This window comes from Haliotis asinina, chromosome 11, assembly GCF_037392515.1.
Source record: "Haliotis asinina isolate JCU_RB_2024 chromosome 11, JCU_Hal_asi_v2, whole genome shotgun sequence".
Lineage (NCBI taxonomy): Eukaryota > Metazoa > Mollusca > Gastropoda > Lepetellida > Haliotidae > Haliotis > Haliotis asinina.
The window spans coordinates 26,709,025-26,722,691 of NC_090290.1; positions in this window are offsets into that span (position 1 = coordinate 26,709,025).

Consider the following 13,667-nt stretch of genomic DNA (forward strand, 5'->3'; position numbering starts at 1 on the left):
GGTAATTGTATATTAGTTATATAAGGGATGGCTGTTGAGATGTATTAAGGGGACTACTACTGGTCATGTTTGGATTTACGCTCATCTGTCTCCTGACATCGACGTTTCAAGATACCTCGTCTACACTGGTCATGCAACTATTGTCAACAGCACATATGTGTACTGGGAATATCAAGGCATTGGTGAGTTAATACCATTTGTGACTCAAATGTATTGTACTGGGAATTGTACTGACACTCATTCTAACTTTTTTTTTTGTTTATTCAAAATATTATTGCATGTCATAGACTAGTCTGTGTTCTGTTTTGGTGGTATAAGGGGTCACAGGAGTCATGTCTCGGTAATTTCTAAACTGTAACAGTAATATAGATGGAGGAAGTGGTGTGTGTGTGTGTGTGTGTGTGTGTGTGTGTGTGTATATATATATATATATATATATAGTATTCCCAGAAATTATTGAGAATCATGTTGCGTCATGTAACTCATTACGTTTATTAATTTCTGGCGTTTTACTTACATAAACATGTTAAAACATCATCCTTTTACAGTCTCAGTCTTGTTTTAGTACTTTGTTAGACCTCCTCGCTCAGCAATGCATGCCTGAATACGCCTAGGTACACTGTACTTACCCATCAAAGTTTGTAGGTAATCGTGTGACAGGGTATCCCAATATTGGACCACCTCGGCCTTCATATCTTCAATATTTCTCAGTCCCTTTTGGTTTATTCTGTCCTTCATGACTCCCCACACATTCTCAATTGGGTTTAGGTCTGGGCTGTAACTGGGCCAGTCTAAAACTTGAACATTTTCGCCCGACAACCACTGTTTTGTGTAGCGCGCAGTGTGTTTTGGGTCATTATCATGCTGGAAAATCCAATCATCTTCATACAATGTTTGTGCTGTCGGAAGAAGGTGACCATTTAGAATGTCAACGTATCTTTCTTTTGTCAAGTTTCCCGTGAAAACACACAATGGCGTCACTCCGCGAGCCGATATGCCACCCCACATGTGAAACTTCGGGCTATGTTTTGGTCGCTGGTAGATAGGTTTGACAGTATCTTTGGTCCAAATTTGCATACAATTAGGGAAAAGCCAAACAGAACTTTCATCCGAAAAGAAAACATTATCCCAATCTTGATTTTCATGAGCCCGACACCAGTTTAAACGTTTTTCCTTTTGTGCATCTTTCATCAACGGCGAGGGAATTCCACGTTTTTTCACCCAATTAAGTCTCTGTAATTCCTGCCTAACTGTTTCACTGCATACCTGAGGACTTCCTCTGCTAATCATTTCATTTCTGATGTTCTCAACACTTTTCAAGTTGCCCCTACTCACAATCTGCCCACGTCTTCGGCGATCCACAACACTGAATTTCCTAGGCCGACCTGCCCCTGCTTTGTGCTCTATCCCGGTTCCTGTTTGAATATTCTTCAAAGTTCTGTATACTGTAGACAGAGGAATACCATGTCTACAAGCGAACACTTTAGCATCAGCCTCACCCCTTTCAAAATCATCTAGAATGAGCTTTCTTTTCTCTCTTGCTGTAAATTCTGCCATGTCAACACAGGAAGCCGTCTGCTCAGACAAGGGAGATAACTCTTGACGTAATGAGCTTCCTTCTAAGCCTTCAAGAGTTGTCTCCCTTATTTAGTATGCTTACTGCATAGTGAAAGCCCTTTTTCCAATCTTAGCATCATTAGAAAAACAAAGATTTTCTCAATAATTTCTGGGAACACTGTATATCTGTATATGTATATATATATATATATATATATGTGTGTGTGTGTGTGTGTGTGTGTGTGTGTGTGTGTGTGTGTGTGTGTGTCTGTGTCTGTGTGTCTGTGTGTGTGTGTGTCTGTGTCTGTGTGAGTTATAGCCCGTAGTTTTGGTTATATAGATGTAGATGGGGTGTACATCTAGGTTACACCGATTGTGTACATAGTGAGATGTTATAAACTGAGTTTTTGTTACAGTAATGGATGGGATACGGAAGATACACTTTAGCAAAAGCGTGAATATATTAACATAGTGTTTTCGATTTTATGGTGATACTTAACTCTTCAAGTGCTTACCTTCTTGTGCCCGACACTTTAGATAGAGAGCAATCTCAGTTCTCTCAATGTATTTTTCTGATTTTTCGTATTATTTTTATTTATCGTATGTATGTGTATGTATGTATGCATGCATGCGTGCGTGCGTGCGTGCGTGCATGCATGCATGCATGTATGTATGTATGTATACAGGCACAGCTTGTATGTCTTTGTGCACTGTAAAGCCTTACACATGTATTAAATTGCCATGGGGTGAAACAGCATAGAAACTCTGACAGATGTTTCCTACAGATCGTTGACAGTGTAAACTAGGTATGGCAAAATCCAGCTGATAGCAAATAACTTCACCCTGAACGAACGATGCCGCAATTCTTCTGTACCTCAGACTAAAAGTATTCCACGCAGAGACTGATCGATGAACTTGATTCTGAACGTCGATGTTTGATTGGGTGGGTGTAGCCAGTGGAGGGGATTTTGAGTGGCCGGTGCTCAGCTTCGATGGTGACTTCAAAGGAAATATTGAGGAAGCGATCAGCCTCCATTTCTTACCATGGTGTAACGTCGACAGTTAATAATGCACAGGGAAAGAAAGGAGAAGAGGTCTGATATGCGAGTAACAATGGGCGGTAAGACTAGGGAAAGAGAGGAGAGGATATCTGAGGAACAGAGATTGGTGACTCAAGGAAATCAAGGAGGGTGACTGAGAGTAATCAGGAACGAAGGAGGGGATATCTGAGTAACAGAGAGTGGTGACTCTAGGGAATGAAGAAGAGCATATCTGAGTAAAAGAGACTGATGGCCCTATGAAGCTATCAGAGTATCAGAGAGTAGTGACTCCGGGGAATAAAGGAGAGTAACAGAGAGTAATGACTCCATTGAAAACACCGAAGTTACTATTATTTGTCCAAAATGGGATGGTTCTATCTGCACAAAATCATCCAGTTTGATTCATGTCTCATCGAACCGGAGAACAATTTGAGAGTATGATTACACGATGCCTGGAAGTCGCGGTGGCTGAGCGGGCTAGGCGGCTGACTTTGTGTGCTGGCGATTAGGTGCCTGACTCTGAGGGTGCGGGTTCGAATCCCGGATGGGACTCAACCGAAAAAAGTACTAGAATTTGTACTTTACTAAGAAAGTGAAATCCCAAATATGAGATATGTTGAATTTGAGAGTACTTAGTCAGAGCCATGCCTTCTGATGGAAAGAGATAAGGTTCTCAGAGAATGTTTTACACATACTGTGTAATGTTTAGGTCAGGCAACTCGAGTGGACGAGACTTTTGTGCCACCTTTTGAAATAATTTGAAAAGAGTCACATTTATCCCGTGGAACTGAAGTCACAGAAACACTAAACTCTGAAGATGATTCTGAATCGTGATTTCTGGAAACCAGATCGGAAATCTCCCATGAAACAGGCACTCATCTACTTTTTACCTGCGTCGTGCCATCAGGGATATCTCATAAATTCATGGAAAATATGAAGACAGAGACTAAATGTTGGGGCCGCGGAAAAGAATTAGCAGTATAATGATGACAGATATCTGGTCTCTACAATGAACATATTTACAGAATAAACGGTTTCTAAATTATTATAATACATCACAAGGGAAAGGAGCCCCGAGACTTTCTTCGTCAGGGCATTCAGAGATGACACTACACGGACAGTAGGCTAGTAGCATGGCTTGTACTTTCTACTATAGTGGGAAAAGTGTCAGTAATGCGATATGCTCTGTGTGTGTGTGTCTGATTTGAGTATTGTAGATAAAGATTCCAGCATTCCAGTCCTCTGTCTAACTATGACGCAAGTCTGAATATAGCACTACACAAAACCTCGCTGACTCTACAGGTACGATGATCCAGAACGTATAACACTGCTTCATAACAATTCTGCTGCTCATAATGTAAGAAAAGTACTGTTTCTCAAGTTCCTCAAAACCGTGATAACTAGAAGCTGTTTCAAGCCGCGATATCAGCTTTCAAGATAATAATTATCTGGCTCCAAGCCATCATCATTGTTATCTTCGGAAGATCAGATTCAGTTGGTATGCGATAACACTCTATTGTCCATTTGTGTTGAGGCCAACAGTAACAGTAAGTACGGTATTATAAGATAGAAATGATGTATGATGTTGGCCTTAGACACTTCTGGTACAGATAAATTCAATTTTTCAATGAAAAATACAACACTGGGTGTAAACCTTGTGTTACTATAGTAAACCTTTGAGAGATAATATTTTTTATGATTAGAAACTTCATACAGTTAACATATGTGAAGGGTGATTTATGAAACAATCGCTTTAAGTAAGTACAGTTGAAGTGTTGTGTAATTATAGAGCATCAGACGTCCAAGAGTGTATGTCTGGTTGTCGGCTTTTATGCATACTGCCGAGACAGAGGGATACCTTAGACTGCATTAACTAAATAAGCCTACGGTTAATTTGATATAAATATCACAATTCGATTACTTGAACGTGAGACGATACACCACAGGTTTGAAATGACATGCTTGACGCCAAGTCTTACACACGTGCATGTATATGTTAACATTTTAATAAGCAGATAAGATCGGATGTAAAGGTGAAATAGGTGATCAAAACAGAGCGAATAACTGGACAAGTGAGCAAGCGCGCTTCTCCCTAGCCTAGCGGAAAATGTCCGTGCTATTGATGGGAAGCGGTGTTATGCCATCTCTTTTAAGTCAAAGCAAGAGGCATGGGGTTAGACTTAGTTACCGTGCTCGATATAGCGTCCTGCATAACACAGATCAACTGAAAGGTTTATGGAAAAGACTGAAATTATCAGCTCAAAGAAAACTGAGGTTCCCCTCAGAAGGATTTCAGCTCTCTGACCAGCCGGATCATGAGCATGGTGCCAAATGAATTTGAGGAACCCAACTAGCTAACTAATGTCCATAGTGTAGTTTTTCTCATGCTATCAACTTCCATTTTAAGCAATTAATTTGTTCGACTTGATGTTGAGAGACTGTTAATAGACTGATGCTTAGCTCATGATGAGAACTGAAACCGAATAGTTTGTGTCATTGGATTGTTACTTTCGAATTAGTACGCCGATGTGTGATGTGTTATCCCTTGCCATGCGTGTAGTGTGTATCTGTGTAAACTACACACACACACAGAGAGACATACATACACACACACGGGTCTGCAAACTGCAAGTTTGACGATAAATCATCTCGTTTGAACCTAAATTTGTTGACAGGCAACGTTTCGGGGCCATTTCAGATCCCTTCATCGGGTGATAGATAGCATCAACTGTCGGTCCACCTATGCTTATGTGCTTAGCCTTCGACCGTTGCTCAGATCGTTCCTCTGACTTCATTATGGGATACAAACACGTCGTAACATTTCACGTAGAGACAGTAATCAACATGTCTTCAGAAGTTTTGGGGGAGCGATCTGCTCAAGCATGTCATGGAGAGGAAACGCTTTGGGGATGGATCCGTGATGAGGTGGGAGAAATGTACGTGACAATGTCTTAATTCAAGTCATTCAACAACTTCGGTACTTGTTTGTGTACAATAACGTTTTAATTGTACCAACGTAAACTTAATTTCAAAGAACATAACTGGATAAAGCATGATGCTATCGTATCTTTCTCCAAGTGTGGTCAAATTCTAAACACGACCAGATCATGTGGATGTTGCCTCCAAGTGCTCTCTAGATAGTAAGGTGATAATTCAAGTGATGAGGCATGAAACGTGTCTTGACAGAACACAACAACAGTGTATTATAGTCTTTAAATACTCTCTTTAACATACATTGAATGTTTCGACTCAAAACACATTTTTACTGTGCTGGGCGAAAAGTCTTCACCATACCTACCAAGAACTTCGACTCACCCACACACTTATATGTGCCTTTCTAATGCAGAATGCGTGAGCGAGTATGGTCTTACGCCACCTGTAGCAATATTCCAGCAATATCACGGCGGGGATACCAGAAATAGGCATCACACATTGTACCCATGTGAGGTACTGAATCCGGACCATCGGCGTGATGGGCCAAAGCTTTAACCACTATACCCAACGCCCTACAATAACCAAGTATTAAATCTACCCTGATAAAAGTTTAGAATGATTTGCTCATGTTCGCTGACTCTGCAGGAGCTGCTGCTCATATGCTGCTAGACATGTCTGCAGCATTCCGACACCGTAGATCAATCAATTCTCTTGTCCACACTCGAATCGTGTGTCGGCATAACTGGAGGTGCTTTGGGGTGGTTCGAATCGTACCTAAGCACCCGTTGTCATGGTGAGGTGCCACAGAAGCAGGAACGCGCTTAGGACGTTCCTCACGGATCAGTTTTAGGCCCCATATTGTTTACACAATGCCCACTACCTGATTGAGGTCGTTTTCGGAAGTACAAGCTTGTCTTTCATATGCAAGCAGACGATACCCAAACATGCCTGGATTTTAGACCATTTGTGCCTTCCTCTTTTGCCATTGCTCAAAAGACTAGTCTGAATTGAGTAAATGAGATACAACATTCTTTAACTTAATGCTGACAGGGCAGAAATCCAATCAAGAAATCCGAGGGTCATTTTCGATTCATCCCTGACTATGGAGTGACATATTTTCACCTCAGAAACACCAACTTGATCAAGAAGCATTTTGTACTATCATCGCTAAAAATACTTAATGCCTTTGTCTCTTCCCACATTGAGTAGTTTAATATCCTACTGTATGGAGCATCAGAACAGTTACTTAACAGACTCCAGATAATACCAAACAGTACAGCTAGATTATCACAGGAACCAAACTTCAGGGCCACATAACCTCACTTCTACGCGATCTTCACTGGTTACCGATTCGATAGGAAATAATGTTCAAGATCATTGTCTTTGTGTTCAAGTTCCTGCACGATCTTGCTCCACCCTACGTTAGTGAGCTTATCTCCCACTATATCACCAAGCGGACTCTAAGAAAATTAATCATGATCATGATTATTGGAGAAACCATCCACAACAAGAAAGACCTATGGTGTCAGATATATTTCCAAAAGCAGTGTGAGGGCTAAGTGGGAACAATATCACATATAACACCCGGGGCAAAAACGACCAAACATAATACATGTGAGGTCGACAAGTGAACGTTACTTCTGTAGGCTGTCTGTTGGTTCATTTTCATCCAGCTCAAAATTAATACACTGTACCATTTCAACTGTATGTAATGAAGCGGTGATTCTTCATTTCTGCTACAAAATCGCTACAGTCCCTAAAGTGCAGTGGTTTAGAAAAGATCAATTACAAGATGGCGTCCAAGATGGCGGCTAAAAATTAAAGATTTACAATTCTAACACTCTGTGACTTACCCTCGATGATTAAAGCAGAAAGCCTTGCACAGTGCTGGGGAACATCACGATAAAACATATTTTTGGGTTGTGCCCGATATTTTGGGACTATTTTCCAAAACAAAATCCAAGAGTATCACCCAGAATGGTTCCCGACTATAAAAAATATTCATTTGTTGCAACATGTGAGCTATTATACCCATCAAAAGTTCCGACTCACTAGTGTAGATGTAGCTACTTACGTCAGTCAACTGTTCCAAACTGGATTTTGCACAATATTCCTTACTGTTTGAATGTACTGTTTACATGTGAAGTCGTGTATTGCAGCTGAACAAATCCGGAAAAAGTACACTGTTATAAGTTCAATAAATGATGAAACTCGGTGAAATTTGGCGAATTGTTGGCGAACAAAACATTTATTGGGATGCTCCAAGCATGATAGTGTACATGCCTTCACCCAACACATCAAACCGTCTCCGTTCAACATGTTTGGCTAGTGCAAAAAGTCGTTGGTCTACCATTATCAAAACACGTTATATAAAGGCTTCAGGTTACAAACTCTATGCTCATTTGTAAATCTCCCCAACATCTACGCACACTGATCTTTGCCTTCAATGGGAACTTTTGATGGAAACTTCGGAATCACTGAACTTCGTTTGACAAAATGATGTCACGTAACTTATCTAAACAGTAACTTTTTCATCAACAGCATGATGAATTATATCGTTTACTGGTAAACACAAATGATGTTAGTTAAATTTCTTAGAAGTAGTAGAAAAAGTATTTTGAACGACGAATATATCACACGTGTTGAAACAAATAAATATTTTTAAGCAACGTGCAATGTGTATGGTATGAATGCGGTATTAACCTAATTGTAATCATTCCTCTAGTACAACAAGCGGGTCATTTCTATGAATTACAATCCCTGTCCACGGATGATAATGCCCTAGAAAGAGTTGTCTATGATGTTGTTTAGATCAACAACATCACACATATTGACTGGCCTGCAACATGCTTGAGGCATTACTGGAAGACTCTGGATAACCTTGAACAGGCGTAACAGGGAGACCAACTTAATATTCCACAAAGCAACTTTAAAGGTTCATTTGGACAATGTAGAGATTCGTAGAAGTTTGCATTCGTGCTCATGATGGTCATGTGCGTTACTGAGCACTGCTTCACTGTCCAAAACTGACTTGAGCCTCACAGAAAAGACTTTGCTCTGTCAGTGCAGCACATTTTGCAGGAGTGTTTCACAGGTACATGCTTTTGGTGATTTGTAAGTCTGTTATTGCTCAATACGATTTCATTTCATTTCAGTAAACGTATGTACATATGTTTCACCTTTCTTTTGCATCATTCCATGATCTGCAATTTCAATAAATGAAAACGTAATACGACTAAAAATGTGTGTTGCTTAATTTTATATGAGGAGTATATAGTGATCCATGATCGCGTACTGTATCACCCGCTTTACTGAGCTGATTCAGTTTGAAATTCGATTGAATGAGCCTGGTAACCTCTTCCGCCTTGAATACCGCAAGTTTACAGTTATGTTTCCTATACCTCATCGCCTAACTAGTGACTGTTTGGTTTAACGGGTTACATAGAGTAACCGTATGTCTATAACTAGAATTACGATAATCTGCTTATGGCAGAAAAGATGTGTGGGTGATGATCTAATTACCTTAATATTGTGTGGACATACTTTCATTTATAAAACGAATCTCTACACACAGTACCCGTTAAGGTCCCGGGGTCGAATAGGCCTTCAGCAACCCATGCTTGCCGTAAAAGGCCACTATACTTGTCGTAAGAGGCGACTAACGGGATCAGGTGGTCAGACTCGCTGACTTGGTTGACACATATCATCGGTTCCCAATTATGCAGATCGATGCTCATGTTGTTGATCACTGGATTGTCTAGTCTAGACTTGATTATTTACAGTACGCCGCTATATGGCTGGAATATTGCTGAATGTGGCGCAGAACTAAACTCACTCACTCTACAAACAGTAACATGGGAATTTCCTCACACAACTATGGCCTCAGAGAGCAGAGTGTGTGTTTTCTCATGGAGGAGCCCAGCAAGTCATCCACCAGGGTTACAGATGCTGTTGTACCCATGTAGGGAATCGAACCTAGTGGTCTAGAAGCGAGACCCTCAAAATGGTGAAAATGTGGTGCAGTTCTGAAGGCCGAAAGAGATGTGATTTTTCACAATCAGTAATATTTAAGCTTTAAGGTCAGTTGTCATCAACTACCAAGCAAGACCACCGCGTAAGGACCCTTTTAAGGTGCAACATTTCCATTTAATTGCGGTGATATTTTAACCAATACTTGGATCGTTTAATTCATAACTTTGATTTGGATTGACCGATTTTTACCAAATAAGTAGTTTGGGAATGCTCAAATCATGATTTATGATTGTTGTGGACGATGATAATTATATTTATGTGGCTGCAAAAATATTTTGACAAAAATCAAAGATCAATTTTGCAGAAAATGCATTTGATGAGAATAATGAGTTAAACTTGACATATTAATGGCAATTTTACCCCAAATATAGTTTTCTAGATTCATTATATATCATTTGAAGATCCTACACACTTTTGGTTGGCAGAGTAAGCATGAAAAACCATTACAAGAAGTTGGTACTTTCTATACAGCAAAACATTAATGTCTGTTCTATAGTAACAACTCTACTAAGAATCAACAGTATCAAATATATAGAAGATAGGAAATACTCCATTTATTGACAGTCTTGCAGAAATAACATTTCACCTGAATACAGATTTCAGAGGCGGATATATTTTGATAAGTGTCAAGATTGTTTATACTTGAGTCACTTCGCACTCCACTTTCACTTCACTGGTATATCTAAAATTGCTGGTGTGATGCAACTTGACCTATGGGATGACATTAGCACACGAATCAGCAACAACACTGTAAACTTGATTCAGTTCAATCCTAAATGGCACAAATCATGCAATGCAAGAGTATCAGGGTGGTGGACATACATGACTGAGTTATAACCACATAAGTACCATCCTCTTTCACCAGTTAGCACAATCTCAGAGGACACACCAAAATCAACATCTGAAGAATCGTGTGGTTCTTTTATTCCAATGGAACGGTCTATTCATTCTTCATCAAAACCAAGAAAACGTATTATATGCTCCTCTGCTGTTTACAAAATGGAAGAAAGTTCATCACTACAAGTTTCACTTCGAAATGATGACCATGTATTAAGGTATTTGCAAGAATGTCAAATTATGAAATATGCATTAACATTTCATAAATCATGTCGAAAAACATATACATCTGCTGAGCACATTGCTCGTTTTGGACAAAAAGGAAGATGTTGACAGTGCCATAGACAATGAAAACTTTTGTTACACAATAAGATTGTACAACTTGCTGATTTTTAGATTTATCCTTCAAGACATGAGGCTACCAATCCCGTTGATTAAAACAGGGCCTACTACATCACCATGGGAACAATATATCTTTTCACACACGAAAGGATCCAACAAAGAATGAACTTGTTGAGTCAGCATCAGGCTTAATTACAAAACCTTGCGTGATAGATTCTGGAGAGAAGGGCCAGAGAATTCAAGGTGGAATGTCAGATGACATTATCCTCACAAAAACTGCCTGTCTTTGTTGTTAAATATACAAGACATTGTCGCATGGACTCCACCTATAGAGAATATATCGGACGAACAGTTTGAAATTGATCAAGATGTTAAGGATTTTTTGGGCCAACTGCTTTATGGACCACAATATCAGGACACTGGGGAGACGACTCGTCACATTATGTCGGTCGCGCAACAAATTGTGTTCTCTGTCTCAAATGGTAGGAAGTCGATTCCAAAACACGTTGGACTTGCTGTGACTGTTCACCATTTCACTAGGAATAATCAGGATGCGCAATCGGTTTGGACACTGCATCTCATACGACTTCGTTTGGAGAAAATTTAACTGTTGTTGGTAATGCTCAGGAACCTGACACAAATGATGTTGTTGTACCATTATGTGTAAGAAAGAACACATTCACACAAATTGCTTCTGTCAACAATGACCTCGCAGAAAAAGACTTGATAGAAACAACACAATTCATTGTACAAACATGATTGTGATCCAACGAGAGGGACAACCACAAAGTCCAAGCAGCTTTGGATATGATGTGTCCAAAACATCTCGGCGTGAAAGAAGTCTGCAGGATATTTCAGGCAGATCAATAAAATCATGCTATACACAGAAACAGAAACCTTCTATTCAACTACTGTCAAATTTCAGGTCTGTCTTAGACCTCCACACACAAGGAAATGTCTGTGCAGGCAACAGTTGAGTGGTTGCCACCATATGTCAAACACAGTGGAATTGCTCAGAGAAACTGAATGTCTGAAATCGAGCATGTTCCGTTTCTGGAATGAATACTTTTGCATAGTTGAAGTATTGTTGCAGTTCATAAGTGCTGAAAGATCCGGCAATGGGGATTTTCCTAAATCTTCATTTACAGGTATGCTTGCATGCTTCTTTGCATATGACAGTCAGAACTATTCGAGATATGAAACTTTCCATCTTGCTTGCATGGATGAATTGTCTACAAAAGCACCAGAGGTGCATGACAGGTTCATGGCAGGAATGCATGCAATAATAGGTTGCGATACAACTTCAAGTTTCTTTGGTATTGGTGGCTTTAAAGCGAAATCCACATCTCTTGACAAGTCTGGGAGCCTGATGATCATTTGAAGTTTCTAATGAGGTAATACAGAACTGTGAACATAAATCCAGTTCCTAAAGAATCAGAAGATTAGTATGAATATGCCACCATGCCAGTCGACACTGAAGCTCCATATTAGGAGAGCAAACTATTAAACTGGTATTTGAGAGTGGTCTCTTCGTGCAAATCCAACTGCACCAGATCCGGATGAGCACAGGTGGAACAAAGTATGCCAGCCTGTCTTTACTGATGGACCTCTAGCATCTGAAGGGCTTCTTCAACTTCATATCTGTTCCTAAGAGTCAATTTACAGGAAGGTGTAGTTATAAAAGGCTAAACCGTTTGTGTACTTTTGTTTGTGGATGTGGACCTGAAACATGTTCCCGTCTTGACCTTTGTGACATTGACTAACACGTCAACTGGGAATGCTCTATGACAAACATGACCAAGAGATAATAAATGATATGAAGGAAATGCTGCTTGCATTATGAAGACATGACTAACTCATCTTTCTTTGGTGAACATGAAAGGTATCTGGAACTACATGGACAAACTTAAATTCTTCTTTTTTTTATCACACTCAATATATGCTTTGGCTTGGTTCTTTTTTCTGTCTTCAGAATTATACCCTAAGATCTTTCTGTTATGCTGTGTGATTTTGATAATAGTTAAACAGTACCTTCGCCATATTTGGTATTGTTAATACATTGTAAAGCATGGAGCTGTTACAGTAGGACAGACATTATCTGTTATTTTGCAACTTCGCAAGTACCAACTTTTATTTCCTTGTAATGTTTTTTCATGGTTACTCTGCCAACCAAAATTGTATAGGATCTTCAAATAATATATAATGAATCTAGAAACCATACTTTTGGTAAAATTGTCATTAATTTGTCCAGTTTAACTCATTATTCCCATCAATTGCATTTTCTGCAACATGTACATGTGACCATATCAAAATATTTTTGTAGCCACATAAATATAATTATTATTGTCCATAATTATAAGTCATGATCTAAGCATTCCCAAACTACTTATTTGGAAAAAATCGGTCAATCCAACCCAAAGTTACTGAATTAAACGATCCAGTATCGGTTAAAATATCACCGTAATTAAATGGAAATGTTGCACCTTAAAAGGGCCCCTGCTGAGTAGTCACGCATTGTAGTTGATGACAACCGACTAAGAATCAAAGCTTAGTCATTCCTGATAGTGAAAAATCACATCTCATTCAGTCTCCTGAACTGTACCACATTTTCACCATTTTGGGGTCTGGCTTCTAGACCATAGGTTTTCAGTGTAACGAGTGAACGGTTTAATTAAGCACTGAACTACGCCAACGCCCCAGGAGGAAGTTGGACTGAATATTTCTGTGTGATTGAAGGCTTAAAAACATGACATTGAATTATATTGTGTACAATATAATCTATTTTGTTCGTATTGGTTTGACTTTAACAAAATGGGCCAGCAGATTTCATTCTGGGCCTGTAGATTATAAAACCTGCAGGTGGCAGCAGGCTCAGATGGTCAACTGGCAAACTGAAGTATTGAACAAAGGTGTGCGAATCATATG